General features: G+C 45.7%; 1 protein-coding gene across 1 annotated transcript in view; it reads left to right on the top strand.

Moving 5' to 3' along the window:
- Positions 1 to 3,135: 3,135 nt before the first annotated feature.
- The window catches only part of LOC144511255 (WD repeat-containing protein 72-like), a 294,675-nt gene continuing 277,323 nt past the window's right edge, over positions 3,136 to 20,487 (top strand). Inside the window, exon 1 of the mRNA XM_078241380.1 lies at positions 3,136 to 3,259. The gene's annotated coding sequence lies outside the window, so the exon portion shown is untranslated. The remainder of the gene's footprint in view (positions 3,260 to 20,487) is intronic.

The raw sequence follows: 20,487 nt of genomic DNA, 5'->3' as shown, positions 1-20,487 counted from the left end.
TCCTTTCAGGGAGGAAATCGGCTGACCTTACCTGCTCTGGCCTCCAGGTGACTCCAGATCCACACCAATGTGGCTTGACTCTTAAGTTCCCTTTGGAATGGCCTAACAAGTCATTCACTTCAAGGGTAATTAGAGGATGGGCCGGCCCTGTCGGCGAAGTCCACCTTCCATGAGTGAGTAAAATAGGCTGGCACAGTAGCACAGTGGTTAGCACTGCTGCCTCACTTTGACCCAAGCTGGGAATCGAACCCAGGTCCCTGTCGTTGTCTGTGTGGAGTTTGCACGTTCTCCCCGTGTCTGCGTGGGTTTCCTCCGAGTGCTCCAGTTTCCTCCCACAGTCCAAAGATGTGCGGGATTGGCCAAGCTAAATTGCCCCTAGTGTCAGGGGATTAGCAGGGTAAATATGTGAGGTTACGGGAAGAGGCCTGGGTGGGATTGTGGACGGCGCAGACCAGATGGGCCGAACGGCCTCCTTCTGCACTGTAGGGATTCTATGATTTAAAAACATTATCGCCTGTCCCTAACTGCCTACAGAAGGTGGCAGTGAGCCACCTTCTCGAACTGTTGTAGTTCGTATGGTGCTGGCTGGCCTCACAGCCACAGTGCTTGTTAGTGTGGGAGAGCCAGGAATTTGACCCAGTGACAGTGGAGGATTAGTGATTTTCTCCCAAGTCAGAATGGTGTGTGATACACTATCAATCGAGTCAAGACTAGTTGTGAGCAAGACAAATAGGCTTTTATTAGCAAGAACTTGGAGCCATCCCTGTCGGTGATCTGGTCTGTACTGAAGGCTAGGGGGAGGAGCCACCGCCTTTATACCCGGACCAGGGGGAGGAGTCTTGGGCGGAACCGACAGGGATGTGCCACATACACAGGTAATAATAAATACTAACTAACAGTGGTTAACCAGCACAGATAACAGTGGTTTACCACAGTGTGTGACTTGGAGGGGAACTTGCAGGCGGTGATGTTCCCATTCCTCTGGGCGGCACGGTAGCACAGTGGTTAGCACTGCTGCTTCACAGCTCCAGGGTCCCGGGTTCGATTCCCGGCTCGGGTCACTGTCTGTGTGGAGTTTGCACATTCTCCTCATGTCTGCGTGGGTTTCCTCCGGGTGCTCCGGTTTCCTCCCACAGTCCAAAGATTTGCGGGTTAGGTTGATTGGCCAGGTTAAAAATTACCCCTTAGAGTCCTGGGATGCATGGATTAGCGGGTAAATATGTGGGGGTAGGGCCTGGGTGGGATTGTGGTCGGTGCAGACTCGATGGGCCGAATGGCCTCCTTCTGCACTGTAGGGTTTCTTTGAGCCCTTGTCCTTCTCGGTGGTAGAGGTCACAGGTTTGGAAGGTGCTGTCGAAGGAGCCTTAATGAGTTACTGCAGTGCATCTTGTAGATGGTGCAACTACTGACACTGTGTGTCGGTGGTTTGTGTTCTTTTCAAATTCCTCCATGGGGTGTAGGCATCACTGGCAAGCCCAGCATTTATTGTCCATCCCTTGAACTGGGGGCAGTTCAGAGTTAACCACATTGCTGTCAGTGTGAAATCACACGTAGGCCAGACCAAGGAAGGACGGCAGGTTTCCTTCCCTGAAGGACAATCGTGAACCAGATGGGTTTTTCCGACAATCTTTTCATGGCTATCAGTAAATTCTTAATTCCAGACATTTTTTGTTGAATTCAATTTCCACCATCTGCCATGGTGGGATTCGAACCCGGGTCCCTAGAACATTAACTGAGTTTCTGGATTAATAGTCCAGCGAGAACACCAGTGGACCATTGTCTCCCCGTGTTGTATAGCACAGGAGATTCTTTCCAATATGATACTGTGGGTTTATGTGACAGAAACTGTATCACGTCTCTACCTCTTTAGTAAACCAGGTTATGAAGGTGATTTGCAGCTCCCGGTCCCACAGTCAGCAACAATATGCAAAGGCATCAAAATTAACATCTTTTCTGCTCCTGAGTATTGGGGGAATCTAGCTTGAAAATTTTCTATGCTGTTCAGCGGTGCCTGAACATTGCTACCGACAACATAGCTATCATCCAGAGCTGGAATGATATTAATCCACTGACTCCCAAAAATGCCAAGTGATCACAGGTCTATAATGAGAGGAATAATATCTCCACCAGGAAGAATGTTTAACTTTAAATTGTTCCCCTCTATAACCATTTAAAAGTTCTACATGTCAAGTATCTACATGTGTGACAATTGCTCTTGGTGAGAGTGCATTTTCAAAGTAAAATGTTGACATTCATAAGTCCGTAAAACCATAAGATATAGGAGCAGCATGCTTCACCCTTGCTCATATATGTCATAGATTACCAGGATGTTGCCTGGTTTGGGGGGTAGGTCTTATGAGGAAAGGTTGAGGGAGCTCGGGCTGTTCTCTCTGGAGCGGAGGAGGTTGAGGGGAGACTTAATAGAGGTTTATAAAATGATGAAGGGGATAGATAGAGTGAACATTCAAAGACTATTTCCTCGGGTGGATGGAACTATTACAAGGGGGCATAACTGTAGGGTTCATGGTGGGAGATATAGGAAGGATGTCCGAGGTAGGTTCTTTACTCGGAGAGTGGTTGGGGTGTGCAATGGACTGCCTGCAGTGATAGTGGAGTCAGACACTTTAGGAACATTTAAGCGGTTATTGGATAGGCATATGGAGCACACCAGGATGATAGGGAATGGGATAGCTTGATCTTGGTTTCAGATAAAGCTCCCAGCACAACATCGTGGGCTGAAGGGCCTGTTCTGTGCTGTACTGTTCTATGTTCATCACTAGAACTCGCGTGTGATCACATTCGTCACTGAAGGCCAATGATCTCCTCACAGATCCAGTATTTACAATACATAATGTGTTGCAGTTAATCTAGTTAAAACTACCCACTGTTTCCATAGCTTTGCCTTTCTGTGTTTTGTTTACAATAAATACTTTACTGTACCTCTGTGAAGAGGAGTTCCGGGGGGCTGTGTGCTATTTTCCAACAGCCTTGTGCAAATTCAAATGACTGAGCAGTTAGTAGATGATTACCCAAAACGTGAGCCGTTGGGAAATCTGCTAAATCGAAATAGGAGTGCTGTCAGTGGTGGATTTTCATCGACAGCCACATTGCGAGTGGAAGTTGCAGCAATCGCAAGGTTGGGAACTGGCTGTCTCTCTGCTTGCCCTGCCCATTGGACAACTCTCCAGACCTGGTCTCCCTTTAAGCTGTGTGGCTTCTTTTACCTTTGCGGCAGTTCATCCAACATTGCTCTTTTCAGGTGAGCACTCTCGATTTCTGGGCTCCATCACTCAAAGCCATTGGTATCACCCCGGGCCTCAGCACACTCCCAGGGAGGCCCCAGGAGATGCACAAGAGTAGCCAAGGGCGGCTCGGTGCCACAGTGGTCAGCACTGCTGCCTCACAGCGCCAGGGACCCGGGTTTGATTCACAGCTTGGGTCACTGTCTGTGCGGAGTCTGCACGTTCTCCTCGTGTCTGCGTGGGTTTCTTCCGGGTGCACCGGTTTCCTCCCGCAATCTGAAAGATGGGCTGGTTAGGTGCATCGGCCATGCTAAATTCTCCCTCAGTGTACCCGAACAGGTGCCGGAGTGTGGCGACTCGGGGATTTTCACAGTAACTTCATTGCAGTGTTAATGTAAGCCTACTTGTGACTAATAAATAAACTACTTTACTTTGTTTCACTGGGAAGGTGAGGGAGGGCTAAACGTTGAATGCATCATGACACCTATCTGATGTTGGTATGTCAGATCCTCCATATGTTGCCACACAATCTGAGTGAGAGCGGAAATCCTTCCTGTTGAGGTCGTTGAAGATGTGTATTTGTGGCAACTCAAAACAATGAAGCAATGGCAAATCCTTTATTTGAATACAGGTAAATCACAGCCAACGGAAGTTTTGTGACTGAGTCCTGGATCTTCAGAAAATCAGCAACTCCATACAACTGGAGAGTCTTACCTTGTTACTGCCTTGCTGTGATGCTGAAGATAAAGAATTCCTTAGTTCACTGGAAACCCGTACATCCAATTCGGTCTCTGGGAAGGGGCCATGTTCCTTTAATCTAAAAGCACTTGATTTAAAAAAAGCACCCTTAGTGTTCCGAAATGTTGGAAAACAGTTGAAAGTACCAGAGGAAATTAAACTTCCGTTTTCATAGAATCCCTGCCATGCTGAAGGAGGCCATTCGGCCCATCCAGTCTGCACCGACACCAATCCCACCCAGGCCCTATCCCCATAAACCCACGTATTTACCCTGCTAATCCCCCTGACACTAAGGAACAATTTAACATGGCCAATCCACCTAACCTGCACATCTTTGGACTGTGGGAGTAAACCGGAGCACCCGGAGGAAACCCACGCAGACATGGGGAGAATGTGCAAACTCTGCATAGACAGTCACCCAAGGCCGGAATTGAACCCAGGTCCCTGGCGCTGTGAGGCAGCAGTGCTAATCACTGTGCCACTGGGGGGGATTTTTTTCTGCCTCAGCATATCTGTCTGGACACTTGGATGGAGCACTGGCTTGACAAGTGGGGGGCAGCTACAGGCCTTTATGTCCCATCCATTTAAGTCAATGATTTGTTGCCTCTATGGCCACTTTAGAGAAGGAATATGGGCCAACCATGTTGGCGAGGGGCTGGAGTCGAGTATAGTCCAGGTTGGGCGTGGGCGGCAGGTTTTCTTCCCGAGAGGACCTGAACAAAGCAGTTGGGGTTTTGCAACAATCCGAAAGCATCAAGATCACTTATGCCTGCTCTTTATTCCATATTTAGTTATTTGGGTCCGCAATTTCCTGGGCAGCACTGCAGATAAACGCTGTGCTGCGAGTTCAAAGATTGCGGTACTTTCTCAGTGTAAGTCTTTATTGAACTCACGTAAAATGGCAGCCTACGGAGAGCATCCCTCATGGCAGAAGTCATGTGACTACAGGGAGCCAGATAGGACATGTGGTACTGCTGCATTTCAAAAGCCAAACATCCCCCTCTTCCTAATGACTAAAGACATGATCCACGCTGCTCCTCACTTGGAGCACCTGTCTGGGGAAATAACTCTTGTATTTCTTTCTCGTAGCAAAGAATTCATTGTGCAGTTTGCCAGTGTGGCGCTTTTCTGTCTGTTTGAGAGATCAGAAGCGTACAGTCAGTAATCCCATTATATTTGGTGTGACCCCGCTGTAAAAGTATAGATTGTTAATCCAAACCACACAACATTCACAATGTGCATCAAACTAAGCTTCAGTCCATGACAGATGCAGGCTTGCTCACAGATTTAAAAGTTAAACTTTGAAGTTTATTTATTAGTAAGGCTTACATTAACACTGCAATGAAGTTACTCTGAAATTTGATTGTTAAGAATGTTGGGAACAAGCTTGAGTTGCTATGGTGGTAGCTAAAGTGAAATAAATGTAATATACCGACCAAATATAGGTTGTTCAAAATAAAGGCCAGACATAAATGGTGGTGAAAATGTGTACAAGGGCCCAGAAAGTCAAGGATTGAAACATGACAAGCTGGTTCTTTGATGGGACTGAAATGCTCAGATTATTGATGGACATTTGGGCGGCACCAGGGCACAGTGGTTAGCACTGCTGCCTCGCAGCGCCACTGACCCAGGTTCAATTCTAGCCTCGGGTCATTCTCTGTGTGGAGTTTGCACATTCTCCCCGTGTCTACGTGGGTTTCCTCCAGGTGCTCCAGTTTCCTCTCACACTCCAAAGATGTGCACGTTAGGTGGATTGGCCAGGCCAAATTGACCCTTATTGTCAGGGGGATTAGCAGGGTAAATAGGGCTTGGATGGGCTTGTTGTCAGTGCAGGCTAGATGGGCCAAATGACCTCGTTCCGCACTGTAGGAATTCCAAGTCTTGTTTTATTGTCTTCTTAATCAACTCTTCCATATTGACTCTATCTGGCCGGTCTAATTGACCACGAAAGAAACAGAGAGATTCAAACATCATATTTATTCCATATGTCAATGCTAAATATTGCCAGATTCTGCAGCTTAAAACTAAGGGGTAGAATTTCCAAAAGGTTTCTCCTTTGTAAGTTTGGCAGGAATTTGCAATTACTTCCCCCCAACACCTACCACCCGACCCCCCACCTCCCCCCAACACCTACCACCCCACCCCCAGCTCCCCCCCACAATGCCCCCTCCCCGCCCCCCCTCCCCCCAACAAAATGAATGTTTGCTATCCGTTCCCCTGAGTTTCTGCTAATATTCTGCCGAAGGTACGATGGCAGGTTGGGAGATAATTTGCAGAACTTGCTTCATGTTACAAAGTGGGAAATCAGGTCTCGACTGTGGAGAAGAGTAGTTCAAATTTGTACTTTCACAGCTGGAGTTGGATGGTAATATTGGAGATAGCACTTCTTCCTATTGCATTACAGTTCACTAGGAGACTCTTGAGTTACTGTGGCAACATGAACCTTTACATGCATGTTATAGGCTGGAGCTATGGATTGAGATGGTAGAGGTTCCAATGTTCCTTCCATCAGGTGACTATGCAAGATTTTCTCCTGCTCTCCCCGCCTGCCCGTGGCGTGTGTTAGAAAGACTGACACATTGATATCAATCTGTTTGGCTGCATTAAGAACACATCATCCTTAGGCAATAAAGGTGTCATATTCATAACTTTATACAAGGACTGTAGAACCTTCTGGAGTTGCCAGATTTGCTTCAAAATGGACACTGATGAACTGTTAAGATGGCTATGGTGACCTTTGCCTGCTGAACATAGACTATCAAGCTTTTGGAAAGTTCCAATTTGAATAACCATGGGTGGGGAGCTCTGCCTAGAATTGACATCCCATATCTGCGGAATTCACGCCTGCCATTGTTTGAAGCTTACTCAAAACACAATGGACTCCCATGGTGGGATTTTCTGGCCACGCTCACCCCAAGATCAAAAAATCCTGCCCCAAGGTCAACGGACCTTTGCATGTTCCTGTCCCACCCAGTACGATTCCCTTGGCGGGTGGGACGAAAATTCCACCCCTGGACTCCATGTCGCCAGGTTTGCAATTCAACAAGGAAAAGCTGACGAGACCAATTGTCCACAAGTTAAGTGTGAAAGACCACCGTCTATCTCCTATTGTATATTAATGGGCTTTTAGCTTCAACCCATTGGTAGAAGGATCTAGAACCAGAGGATACCAATTTAAAGCGATTGGCAAAAGAACCAACAGCGACACAAGGGAAAGCTTTTTTACACAGCAAGTGGTTAAGATCTGGAATACACTGCTTAGAGTGCGGTGGAGGCAGACTCAATCATGATGTTCAAAAGGGAACTTTGGATGCTCACCTGAAAAGAGTACTTGCAGGGCTCTGGGGGAACAGGACCAACTGGATTGTTCTTGACACAATGGGCTGAATGGCCTTCTTCTGTGCTGGAGTAATACTGCTGAATACAGTTTCATGTTCATTACCACGTCACAATCTGAATCATTTTAAAGATGTCAATGTGGTGACTTGGTCATCTGGGCTTAATTCAACAATAAATGTTGTTTCCTGTAGTTTTCAGGGTGGATTCAATTTGATGCCCTCAGTGGCTGCTAGCTCAGTGAGCCAAGCATCCCATTCATCACAGATTTAAGGGACAGAGAACTCTCACTCTTTCTCTCTCTCAGTAAGTTAAAATGGATGAGTGAATGGCAACTGCCTGTAACAGAGTGGGAGGCTTTGAAAGAGAAGAAAGCTTGAAAGAACACGTACAGCCAAGGCATACGATTGCTCCTTGGTTGATATTTTCACAAAACAAGGTATGTCAGAAATTCTGTTTATTTGTGGATTTTATGTAACTAAACCAGTTTGCTGGTTTGACGTCAAGTTTCATTTAGGGAGTGTACTTTTCTCGAAAGGGAGAGGAATATATATATATGGTGCCCCTGCAATATTTCAATAGCTGATACTTGGAACAAAGGTACAATGTTGTGATTCCCTGGACCACAATGCTGTCAATCTAGACACTGGGCAATCAAAAATTCCTTCTAGAACAGAAGGAATGTGAGGTCCACTTGCGGGAGAAACTGGAATCTCTAAACCTGAGAGAGTATCGAGTTCAAAACCTGAAAATATTGACAGAGGCAAACAGAAAACCTGTGAGACTGAAATCTGCCTCAGTAAAAATTGATGTTCCCCCTATTAGTAGTTTTTTATTCTTTGTTCTTCCCTCTAGTACGTGTACCTTTATTGATTCAGAATTATTACCAGGACTCCTGCTGCTCAGAGAACCATAAGTACAAGATTGTGAATCTATTGTTGGAAGTCTGCAAATGAAAAAAAACCCTGCAATATTGATCAAAAAGAAACACAACTGATCCTAGAATGTGGCTTATCTGTTATACTCCTTCCTTTTTTGTCCAATAACTTTAACCCCTTCTCATTATACTTACAAGTGGAGACACAGAGTGTTAGTATTGCTGGTCGTGTACCTTTAGATTGATATTTTGTGCAGTAAATTTACCTAATTTTCCACCTATTTTTACTTCCGGAGCCTTTTGTGCTTTGGTTGTAGGCAAATTTTTGTGCCTTACAACAGAAATGTACAGACTGAAAGAATAGAAGAAAATTCAACGGTGGCACAGTGGTTAGCACTGCTGTCTCACAGCGTCAAGGACCCGGGTTTCGATTCCCGGCTTGGGTCACTGTCTGTGCAGCGTCTGCACGTTCTCCCCGTGTCTACGTGGGTTTCCTCCGGGTGCGCTGGTTTTCTCCCACAGTCCGAAAGACATGTTGCATTGGCCATGTTAAATTCTCCCTCAGTGTACCCGAACAGAGTGTGGCGACTAGGGGATTTTCACAGTAACTTCATTGCAGTGTCAATGTAAGCCTACTTGTGACCAATATATATACTTTATATTTACATAGCTGTCACATTACGCAAATGTTTCAAACAATTTAGACAGTGAGCTCCTGATGCAATGTAATTGGGACCACCAATTCCACACTAGTAAACAGTTGATAAAGAGTAATGAGGTGAATAATGAATTAATTTGCCCTTTTCAAATAGTGGCCTGAATCTCCAGAAAGGGAGGTCAAAATGTCAATGTAAAGCCTCATCTGTTGAACAGCCTCAGTGACAATGCAGCACTGATTCTTAATTTTGATTTTATTTTGGTTTGATTTTGATTTTATTTTTGGTTTGATTTTGATTGATTTGATTTGTTGATTTGATTTATTATTGTCACATGTATTAGTATACAGTAAAAAAAATTGTTTCTTGCATGCTATACAGACAAACATACCATTCATAGAATACATAGGTAAGAAGGAAAGGAGAGGGTGAATATATAGTGTTACAGTCATAGCTAGGGTGTAGAGAAAGATCAGCTTAATATACTGTAGGTCCATTCAAAAGTCTGATGGCAGCAGGGAAGAAGCTGTTCTTGAGTCGGTTGGTACGTGATCTCAAACTTTTGTATCCTTTTCTTGATGAAAGAAGTTGGAAGAGAGAATGTCTGGGGTGCATGGGGTCCTTGATTATGTTTGCTGCTTTTTCCGAGGCAGCGGGAAGTGCAGACAGAATCAATGGATGGGAGGCTTGTTTGTGTGATGGACTAGGCTACGTTCGCAACCCTTTGTAGTTTCTTGCGGTCTTGGTCAGAGCAGGAGCCATACCAAGCTGTGATACAACCAGAAAGGATGCTTTCTGTGGTGCATCTGTAAAAATTGGCCTGAATACTACACTGGAGTGCCAAAATTAACAATGTGCACACACACTAAGATGGGCTTTTGGGCCTCTAATCCACAGGCTAGCAAAGGTACTACTACCAACTGTCACATTGAGATGCCAATCTTATTGCTAGGCAGCAGAAACTTCATAGAATCATAGAGTGGTTACAGCACAAATGAAGTCCATTTGACCTGTTGTGTTTGTGCCAGCTCTCCATAGAACCACAGAACCTCTACAGTGCAGAAAGAGGCCATTTGGTCCACCTAATCTGCATTGATTCTCTGAAAGAGCATCCAACTCCCCCTCCCCCACCTTATCCAGTAACCCCATACATTTATATTTACCATGGCTAATCCACCTAACCTGCACATCCAGTTTCCTTCACCTAACCTTTCCATTCCTGCTTAGATGCATTGACCCTACAGGTGAAATAGTCACGTTCAATAAAAGTAAAGTAAATTTTATTTATTAGTCACAAGTAGGCTTACATTAACATTGCAGTGAAGTTGCTGTGAAAATCCCACATTCTGGCACCTTTTCGGGTACACTGAGGGAGAATTTAGCATGGACAATACACCTAACCTGCACATCTTTGGAGTGTGGGAGGAAACTGGAGCACCCAGAGGAAACCCACGCAGACATGGGGAGAATGTGCAAGCGCCACATAGACAATGACCCAAGCTGGGAATCGAACCCAGGTCTCTGGTTGTGAGGAAGCAGTGCTAACCACTGTGTCACCATGCCGCCCCAATGGATTGGGATTGTTCACGTTGTAAGTTCTGATTGTTCAGCTCTGTACTTGACTGATTATCAATGCGGAGTATGATCCTATCCTCGCTCTCAGCATTCATCACGTGCACTTCCAGCAGGAATCAAAAAACCCCTTCGGAAACATAGGCCCCTTTGAACTGCTGTCAATACCAGTTCCACCTGTGCCCCCGCTCCTACCCCCACTTTCCTCCCTTTCCTTTCCTCATCCCTCTCCTCAGACATGCACCTATTTCCCGACATGGCAAGGGATGTCGAAGGCTATGGAAACCTTTCACTGGGATTAATTCACTCAGTGTGAGCCAGAGGTCAAATCTATTGTGCGTGTCTGCGTCAATCAATGTGAGGGTGAATCATAGAATGTTACAGCACAGTAGGTGAAGTTGGCCATCAGAGTTGTTTTGAAAAGGTTAAATTTTAAAACTTGAGAAAACAAGTGCCCGGTAGACTTTTTACTCAGTTGGGTGTATAATAAATAGTGCAGTTTTCAAACTCGTGATCCAGTTATGCAGCCCGCACTAATAACTAATGCAGAAGTTTCTACACATGCATAATATATTCCATTCTATTCTGTATGTGTTCTGCCCGAAGATAGGTCCTTAGCTCATTGGCTGCTGATGCCCAATCCTGAGCTATTTACTCGGCTTTTTCCGTCAATGGTGGTTTATCAATACCTTCCAATCTCGGGGGCAGGACAAGGAGGCAGGTCCCAAGTCTACTTCAGACAGAACAGGAATTGAGCCCGCACTGTTGGCATTTATTCCGAACCACACGTTCACCATCTAAACTAGCTAGCCCCCATGTATAATGTATACACCGACAAATTATTTTGGGTAAACAAATGATCAGGAACACAGGTACCCTGGAGCTCATATGTGAGAATGCGTCAAGGTCAGAAATTTAGCAGCATGGTGAATTCAGTTCAACCCTTTTGTTAAAAATTGATCTCATTTTCCCACCCACCTAAGGATGTATCCATCACACATTCACATTAAAGCTGGTTTCAGTAATTTCTTTGCATTCAGTAAATAGTTACATGACTAATCATGTCAATTTTGCAAAATTGTCCTGGGTACATCCACATCACAAATGATGACCACTGCCGACTGGTGGTGCATTCTTCCAATTCTACACCTCGGACACTTTGAAGTCAGTTGTGAAACACACCAATGCGATTTTTTTTTTGCAGTTAAGTTATGAGATTGCAAAGTGAAACATTGCCCCTGGTGTTACTGATGTGAAGTCAAGTGTGTAATAATGGCCTTCAAACATGCAAACACGTTCTTGGCTTCTGGTAAACCTCCCGCATCAATAGTTTACCCCTGTACTCATACTCAGTTATATTCGCAAGTGTTGTCAATATTTGTCTAAAATATGCATTTTCAGGCAATGATCAGCCTCGGCAGGTAATGACCCTTCGCTTTACCTCTTCAATCTCCCGACCTCTCAAAAAGATGAAGCCACCCGCTGTTTTATAAGAGACAGGAAAATCAACTAAATGGGGAACAGTAAGGTGGACAGAGGATTTTTGTTGAAAGCAAATTACTGCGGATGCTGGAATCTGAAACAAAAGCAGAAAATGCTGGAAAATCTCAGCAAGTTTGACAACATCTGTGGAGAGATAACAGAGCTAACGTTTGGATGACTCTTAGAATCATAGAATCCCTATAGTGCAGAAAGAGGCCATTCAGCCCATCCAATCCGCACCGACACTCCACAAGAGCCTCTTACCCAGGCCACCACTGTCCTATCACTATAATCCCATGGTATGTACCCTGATAATTTGCCTAACCTACACATCTTGGGACACTACGGAATAATTTAGCATGACAAATCCACCTAACCTGTACAGCTTTCGACTGTGGGAGGAAACCGGAGCAAACACACGCAGACATGGGGAGAACGTGCAAACTTCACACAGTCACCCAAGCCTGTGGGTGGAATCCGGAATCGAACCCGGGTTCCTGGCGTGTGAGGCAGCAGTGCTACCCACTATACCAGCACACTTCCTCAGAGGATTTTTGTTGGTTGGTCTCCATGGGTAGCACGGTCGCACAATGGTTAGCACCTCACGGCACCAGGGACCCCGGTTCGATTCCGGCCTTGGGTGACTGTCTGTGCGGAGTCAGCACACTCTCCCTGAATCTGCGTGGGTTTCCTCTGGGTGCTCCAGTTTTCTCCAAAGATGTGCAGGTTAGGTTGATTGGCCGTACTAAATTGACTCTTGGGGTGGAATTTTCCCGTCCCGTCTGCCACGGGAATTATAGCGGGCGGGGGCCAAACCTTGCAAAGGTCTAGAGACCTTGGGTGGGAATTTCCAGTCTTGGGGCAAGCACGGTCAGAAAATCTCACCCTTAGTGTCAGGGGATTAGCAGGGTAAATATGTGGGGTTAGGGGGATAGAGCCTGGGTGGGATTTTTGTCAGTACAGACTCGATGGGCCAAGTGGCCTCCTTCTGTACTGTAGGGATTCTATGATTCTACAGGGAGAATGTGCAAGTTCCACACAGACAGTCAACGCTAGTCGGATCTTCGTTGGTCTGCCTCCATATCATTGGCAACTTGGTGCCATCCCCAAAATGTGTGATCCCCCCCCCCCAAAAGAGAGGGAAGGTCTGGTGTTTTAGATGGGTGTGATGTGTAAAGTTGACAAGGAAACAATAGGGCGATAGGGCGGCACAGTGATCAGCACTGCTGTATCACAGCTCTAGGGACCCAGGTTCGATTCCCAGCTTGGTTCACTATCGGTGCACAGTCTGCACATTGTCTGCATGGGTTTCCTCCGGGTGTTCTAGTTTTCTCCCACAGTCCGAAAGACGTGCTGGTTAGGTGCATTGGCCGTGCTAAATTTTCCCTCAGTGTACCCGAACAGGCGCCGGAGTGTGGCCACTCGGGGATTTTCACAGTAGCTTGATTGCAGTGTTAATGTAAGTCTACTTGTGACACTAATAAATAAACAAACTTTCTAAACTTTAGATTTTCACAGTAACTTCATTGCAGTGTTAGCCTTACTTGTGACTAATAAATTAACTTTAACTTATAAAAAGTTTAAAGCTTATTTATTAGTGTCACAAGTAGGCTTACATTAACACTGCAATCAAGTTACTGTGAAATTCCCCTAGTCGCCACAGTCCGGCACCTGTTCGGGTCAATGCACCGAGCCAGCACGTTTTTCAGAATGTGGGAGGAAACCGGAGCACCTGGAGGAAACCCATGCGGACACGGGGAGAACGTGCAAACTCCACACAGACAGTGACCCAAGCCGGGAATCAAACCTGGAACCCTGGCGCTGTGAAGCAGCAGTGCTAACCCACGGTGCCACCGTGCTGCCCCAATACTTTAGATTTTCACAGTAACTTCATTGCAGTGTTAATGTAAGCCTACGTGTGACAATACCAAGTAAATTTAAAAAAATAAACTTATCTCCTGTGTCTGGGGTGAGTGGGTGCTGGCTGAGACTGCTTAGGGATAAACATACAAGAGCCTGCCTTCAGCACAGCTGCCAGCTGTGGGCTCCTGCAGCAAGGATCAGACAGTTTGGGGCGGTTCCCGCTCCCCCTCTCGAGCTGAGGCAGTTGGAGCAGCAGCAGCTGCGGCTCTGCCTTTGATCCCGGAGCAGGCTGCACACACTGTGCAGTTAGTCTCGGTGCCAATTCCCCCCGGGCATGTCGCTTTTCCAACCCATTCCTGTCAGAAAATTACTGTGAGTCCATTTAATTTCGTAACCAAGAGCCTTTGTACAAGTAGGGAGCTGGTTACTGTAAAACAAATAGTTAATTTTTTTTGGAGTTATTTGAGTCGGGTCTGTGGTGATTTAAAAAAAATTGTACTTGTTGGAGAGTGTCAGGTGCAGATTATTTACAGTTTTGAAGTTCAGGAAGAAAGTATTTCCAAAAGTTTCTTGATTAAGTCTTGAGGGAAACCGCTGCTTTGCAGATTCCGTGAGTTGCTTTGTGATTTTGCATCTAACCCCATGGCAAGGAGAAAGGAGACATACATTAATATATTAAAAATAATTGTGCTCCCCTGACGGCTTGGTGAGCAGTCGCTGAGTAACTCAGCCAAAGACCCTGTGTTCTTCCAAGTTGGAGCAACCAGTTTGGATTGTGAGCTAACCTCAGGAGGTGTTGCTGCTTACCTCTTCCCCATCCTTGCTTGGAGAGGAGACCAGAGGCCAATCCCTCTTTCAAATGGGTCATTAAACACCCATCTCTCAGGTGGACATTCAAGATCCCAGGGCACTGTTGTGAAGAAGATTTGAATTATTATTGTCACATGTATTAGCATACAGAGAAAAGTATTGTTTCTTGTGCGCTATACAGACAAAGCATACTATTCATAGAGAAGGAAGAGAAGGAAAGGAGAGGGTGCAGAATGTAGTGTTACAGTCATAGCTAGGGTGTAGATAAAGATCAACTTAATACAAGGTAGGTCCATTCAAAAGTCTGATGGCAGCAGGGAAGAAGCTATTCTTTTTTACACAGAGAGTGGTGGGGGCCTGGAATGCACTGCCAAGTAGGGTGGTGGAGGCAGACACGCTGGCATCGTTTAAGACTTACCTGGATGGTCACATGGGCAGTCTGGGAATGGAGGGATACAAACGAATGGTCTAGTTGGACCAATGAGCGGTACAGGCTTGGAGGGTCGAAGGGCCTGTTTCCTGTGCTGTACTGTTCTTTGTTCGAATTCTTGTGTCGGTTGGCACATGGCCTCAGACGTTAGTATCTTTTTCCCGATGGAAGAAGATGGAAGAGAGACTGTCTGGGGTGCGTCAGGTCCTTGATAAAGCTGGCTGCTTTTCCGAGGCAGTGGGAAGTGCAGGTGGGGAGTGTCCTGGATTCAATGGGCAGCACAAAAATCACATTACTGTTTGTGGGAGCTTCTGTGTGCAAATGTTTGCATTTCTGGTGCCCCCTTTTGTAGTCTGTTGTTAGTTATGTGTCAACACCCTGGTCTGTCCCAACACAACCTGCCCCCACCCTCTCCCCGACTTGGCTACCTGTCCCTGGCTGCTCAGTCGCTCCCACCAACTCATTCTGATTTCTCACCTTTTGCAGCTGTTTACTCCCTTCTTTCCTTAATGGCGGCACTGACACTCGGCTTTGTCTTATGTCAAGGACAAATGTGTCCATAACTCCTTTGCCCCGTCCTATCCCTGGTTTTCTATTCTGCCCCACTTTCTCCGTTCTTTTCCAACTATATAATTCTGTACATTTCTACTCCAGTTCTATAAAAGGGTTATTTAGACTCAAAGCGTTAACTCTGTTTCTCTCCACAAATGCTGCCAAACCTGTTGACTTTATTCAGCATTTTCTGATATATCAAAAATGTTTAATTGGTTGTAAAGCACGTTGGGACTTCCTAAGGGTCATTTAAAGGCACTATAACAAATGGATGGCATGGTGGCACAGTGGTTAGGCCTTACAGTGCCAGGGATCTGGGTTCAATTCCGGCCTTGGGTGACTGTCTTTGTGTTTGCACGTTCTTCTCTGAGTCTGCGTGGGTTTCCTCCGGGTGCTCTCTTTTCCCCCCACAGTCCAAAGATGTGCAGATTAGGGGGATTGGCATATGTAAAAAGAATTGCCCCAAGATTTGTAGGTTGGATGGTATGGGGTATCGAGCAGGGAAGAGAGCCTGGGTAAGATATTCTGTCAGAGAGCCGGTGCAGACTCGACGGGCCAAATGGCCTCCTTCTGCACTGTAAGGATTCTATGCTTCTAAATCTTCCTTTGTTTCTAATTTCTTTTCTCATTGTAACTATCCTCTGGCCCTTGCTGGTTATGTTTATGGCGACAGGTGTGTGATGATCCTGACAAGTAGTCAGTGGTTCCTTGGTATTGAAGCTCACCTATGAAAACCCATCACTTGCTTAAGGTACTACAAGACCTTTAGGGTCACACCCCAGCCTCAGGAAATTGGGGTGGAATTTGGGCTAAATGGGCATTGAATGGCTGGTCAATGTAAACAGTGGCTGGGATTTAATGTTCGTGGTGGGGGAGGGACTTGTCTGCCCAGAAAACTGGTGGGAACCTCCACGTTGACCATTTTCGGGAGGTCCGACCAAATTTTATAACCAGGAGACATTTACTTTGGCAGTGTTGAGCCTCCCATTGAATCAAACACAATGCAGGGCAAACATCCTTCTCGAGAGAGCTGCCAGCCTCTGGCATCGTCAGTGCCACAGGGTGTGGTGGCCACTGCCAGTACTGCACTCAAGCCTTTCCTGGTTGGGGGGGGGGGGGGGCGGGTTAGGATATGGGGGGATAGGATATGGGGGGGTGGGGGAATGGGGGGGTTAGGATATGGGGGGATAGGATATGGGGGGGTGGGGGAATGGGGGGGAACCTGCAGCCATCAGTGCAAGAGATTTGTTCAAATACCACATGAGATTTGCTTGAGTTTCTGATCTTCTTGTGGCTGCACATACTTCATAACTTCTGTGACGCAACGTCACTGTCAGGAGATGCTGGTAGTATACCCTTTGCAGTTATATCATAGAATCAATGCAATGCAGGAGGAGGCCATTTGGTCCATTGAACCTGCACCGACAACAATCCCACCCAGGCTCTCTCCCCAGAACCCCATGTATTTACCCTGCTAGTCCCCCTGATATAAAGGGGCAATTTACCATGTCCAATCCACCTAACTCTAAGTGTCATAAGTGTTAAATTTGATGTCACCCGTCCACTGAAAGGAGCTGGACACTTCCAGTTTTGACACAGATTGTGTAGTTGTTAACAGTGGCTCGCTACTTACAAAACAAATCGTAGCTTGTTCGGCATGTAAATACAAACACACGATCTGATAGCTCACAGAGAAGGGTTGGTGTTACTGTTCCGTGCCAACTTGGTCAAGGTGACCATGGTATCGTTAGAGAACTGATCAAACCATGAAATGTAGGGACGGGCAGGCAAGTGTTTCCTTCTGGTTGGTCTGGATGTGAAATGGTGTTGTGGGATACCAGCTCGCTCGGGCTTACTGTTTGTGTATGGATTTCATCCTCTGCTATCTTATTGTGTCATGGAAAGAGTGAATGTGTTGTCACTGATTTAGAGTAAGGTCCATAGGAAGCTGCATTATTTCAAAGCACAAATATAAAATATCAAATATTACTGTGAATAGCCGTACATGGCACATAGGAATGTGGAGAGAAATAGTAGTTAAAAGATATATTCAAAAAAAAATCTGTTGTATAAATGCACAGTTTACAATCTTAGACTGAACAGCCTCAGTGAAGCTATAACTCTTCTACTGACCAAGGGTCATCCAGACTCGAAACGTTGGCTCTATTCTCTCTCTCCACAGGTGCTGCCAGACCGGCTGCGATTTTCCAGCATTTTCTGTTTTTGTTTCAGATTCCAGCATCCACAGCCAAAAGAGAAAATGCTGGAAAATCTCAGCAGGTCTGGCAGCAGCTGTAAGGAGAGCTGACGTTTCGAGTCCTTTTATCCAGAATCCGCAGTATTTTGCTTTTATCTTAGTGTTTATCTCACTGCCACTTCCCAGCCACTACCTTGTGAAACAAACTGGAATGAAGTATCAAAACGCCCACTCTGAACATCTCATTTTGTAATTTCCCATTCCGTCTCCCTACTTGTGGTCAACCTTCCACCTAATGCCTCCATCAGTGACCTTCTCCACCTCTCCTCCAGGAACGCCAGCTCTGATGAAGGATCATCCAGACTCGAAACGTTGGCTCTATTCTCTCTCCACAGACGCTGTCAGTCCTGCTGAGATTTTCCAGCATTTTCTGTTTATGACTCTTCTACTGGTGTTCTCCTTCCATGTCTAAATGAATGTTGCTGGCGTCTCTTTCGCCATCTACAAGTCTGGGCTACCCTTTCCAGCTTGACTGTAATATTATCAGTAGTGGTTGCTGCACCCCAAGTTATTGGGCAAGATAATCACCAACACACTGTTTCATGCCTGATGCTTTTCTGTTCGGTTGAGGTGTTGTCATGACAGAGCTATGCTGTTTAAAATGCAAAACACCACGATCCTTCCCATTCATTTGTCTTTAAGGGCCGTTTGAAATTTGTATGATGGTGAGAGGCATCTTTTTAAGAAGAGCCTTTACAGTACAGTCACATGACTCACAAATGCACCAGTGTAAAATGCCACATAGAATAATGGGGTGTAGAATTTATAACTCTTAGCATCGGAAATTCTTGATCTGGAGAAGGTCACTGATGGAGGCATTAGGTGGAAGGTTGACCACAAGTAGGGAGACGGAATGGGAAATTACAAAATGAGATGTTCAGAGCGGGCATTTTGATACTTCATTCCAGTTTGTTTCACAAGGTAGTGGCTGGGAAGTGGCAGCAGGTCAAGTATCTCTCACTGAAGTAGTGCTTAAGTTTTGAGTTTAAGTTTTTAAGTTTATTTATTTGTGTCATAAGTAGGCTTACATTAACACTGCAATGAAGTTACTGTGAAAATCCCCTAGTGGCCACACTCCGGCGCCTGTTCGGGTACACCTGAGGGAGAACTTTTAGCATGGCATTCAATGAATTTATTTATTAGTGTCACAAGTCACCTCACCAACATGCTTTTAAGACTGTGGGAGGAAACCAGAGCATCCGGAAGAACCCACACAGACACGGGGAGAATGTGCAGACTCTGCACAGACAGGGACCCAAACCGGGAATTGAACCCGGGTCCCTGGCGCTGTGAGGCAGCAGTGCGAACCACTGTGCCACCCCATGGAGGCTCTCTGAATGAGGGCCTCCAATGTGCATGATATTCGAGGTTATAGACTGCATGTATTCCAGAGCGTTATAATGGCTGATAGGTGCATTTTAAATCTGACATGTGAAGTTGGGATTAAGCCGATAACTTGTAATTATGTGGAGTGTCGATCCCAGCACACAGACTAGTTGGGTTGAATGCCCTGTTTGTGTGCTGTATTTTCACTGTAATTCCTTAGTTTATTGCTGCAGTTTTCAGATTAAACTCTTGCTTGTTCTTGTGAGATATCAGCAATGAGGATAAAATCCCTTTGTGTGTTATGTTAACAAAGACATCAACCCTGGTTAATATCCTAAATGAAGCAGTTCTCAGGCTGAACTCTCAGGATGTGAGATGTTCATTAGTTCCTAATATCGCACAGTGCAAATTCAACTCCTGAACCTTTGATCTTTCACAGTGATCTGTGCTGAAGACTGAATGATAGCTCGGATTATGTATTTGAATGCACATTCAGTCTGCAAGATTAGTCTTACAAAGAACAAAGAGCAATCAAAAGTATAAACCTATCCATCAGTAGTTCTTTAGTCAAGGTCAAGTTACTTTTGGAATGGTGTACTGTTATTGTCTCATATTCAGCACAGATGATACACAAGGCATTTCATTATGAAGGTTATGTAAGGTTATAGAACATTACAGCGCAGTACAGGCCCTTCGGCCCTCGATGTTGCGCCGACCATGAAACCAATCTAAAGCCCATCTAACCTACACCATTCCAATATCATCCATATGTTTATCCAATGACCATTTAATTGCCCTTAATGTTGGCGAGTCCACTACTGCTGCAGGCAGGGCATTCCACGCCCTTACTACTCTCTGAGTGAAGAACCTACCTCTGACATCTGTCCTAAATCTATCACCCCTCAATTTAAAGCTATGTCCCCTCGTGCTGGCCATCACCATCCGAGGAAAAAGGCTCTCACTGTCCACCCTATCTCATCCTCTGATCATCTTGTATGCCTCTATTAACTCACCTCTTAGCCTTCTTCTCTCTAACGAAAACAACCTCAAGCCCCTCAGCTTTTCCTCCATAAGACCTTCCCACCGTACCAGGCAACATCCTAGTAAATCTCTTCTGCAACCTTTCCAATGCTTCCACATCCTTCCTACAATGCGGCGACCAGAACTGTACGCAATATTCCAAGTGCGGCCGCACCAGAGTTTTGTACAGCTGCAACATGACCTCCTGGCTCCGAAACTCAATCCCTCTACCAATAAAAGCTAACACACCGTACGTCTTCTTAACAACCCTATCAACCTGGGTGCCAACTTTCAGGGAACTATGCACATGGACACCGAGATCTCTC

This window comes from Mustelus asterias, chromosome 24 (assembly GCF_964213995.1).
Source record: "Mustelus asterias chromosome 24, sMusAst1.hap1.1, whole genome shotgun sequence".
NCBI lineage: Eukaryota > Metazoa > Chordata > Chondrichthyes > Carcharhiniformes > Triakidae > Mustelus > Mustelus asterias.
This window is presented reverse-complemented; position numbering and strand designations above follow the sequence as displayed.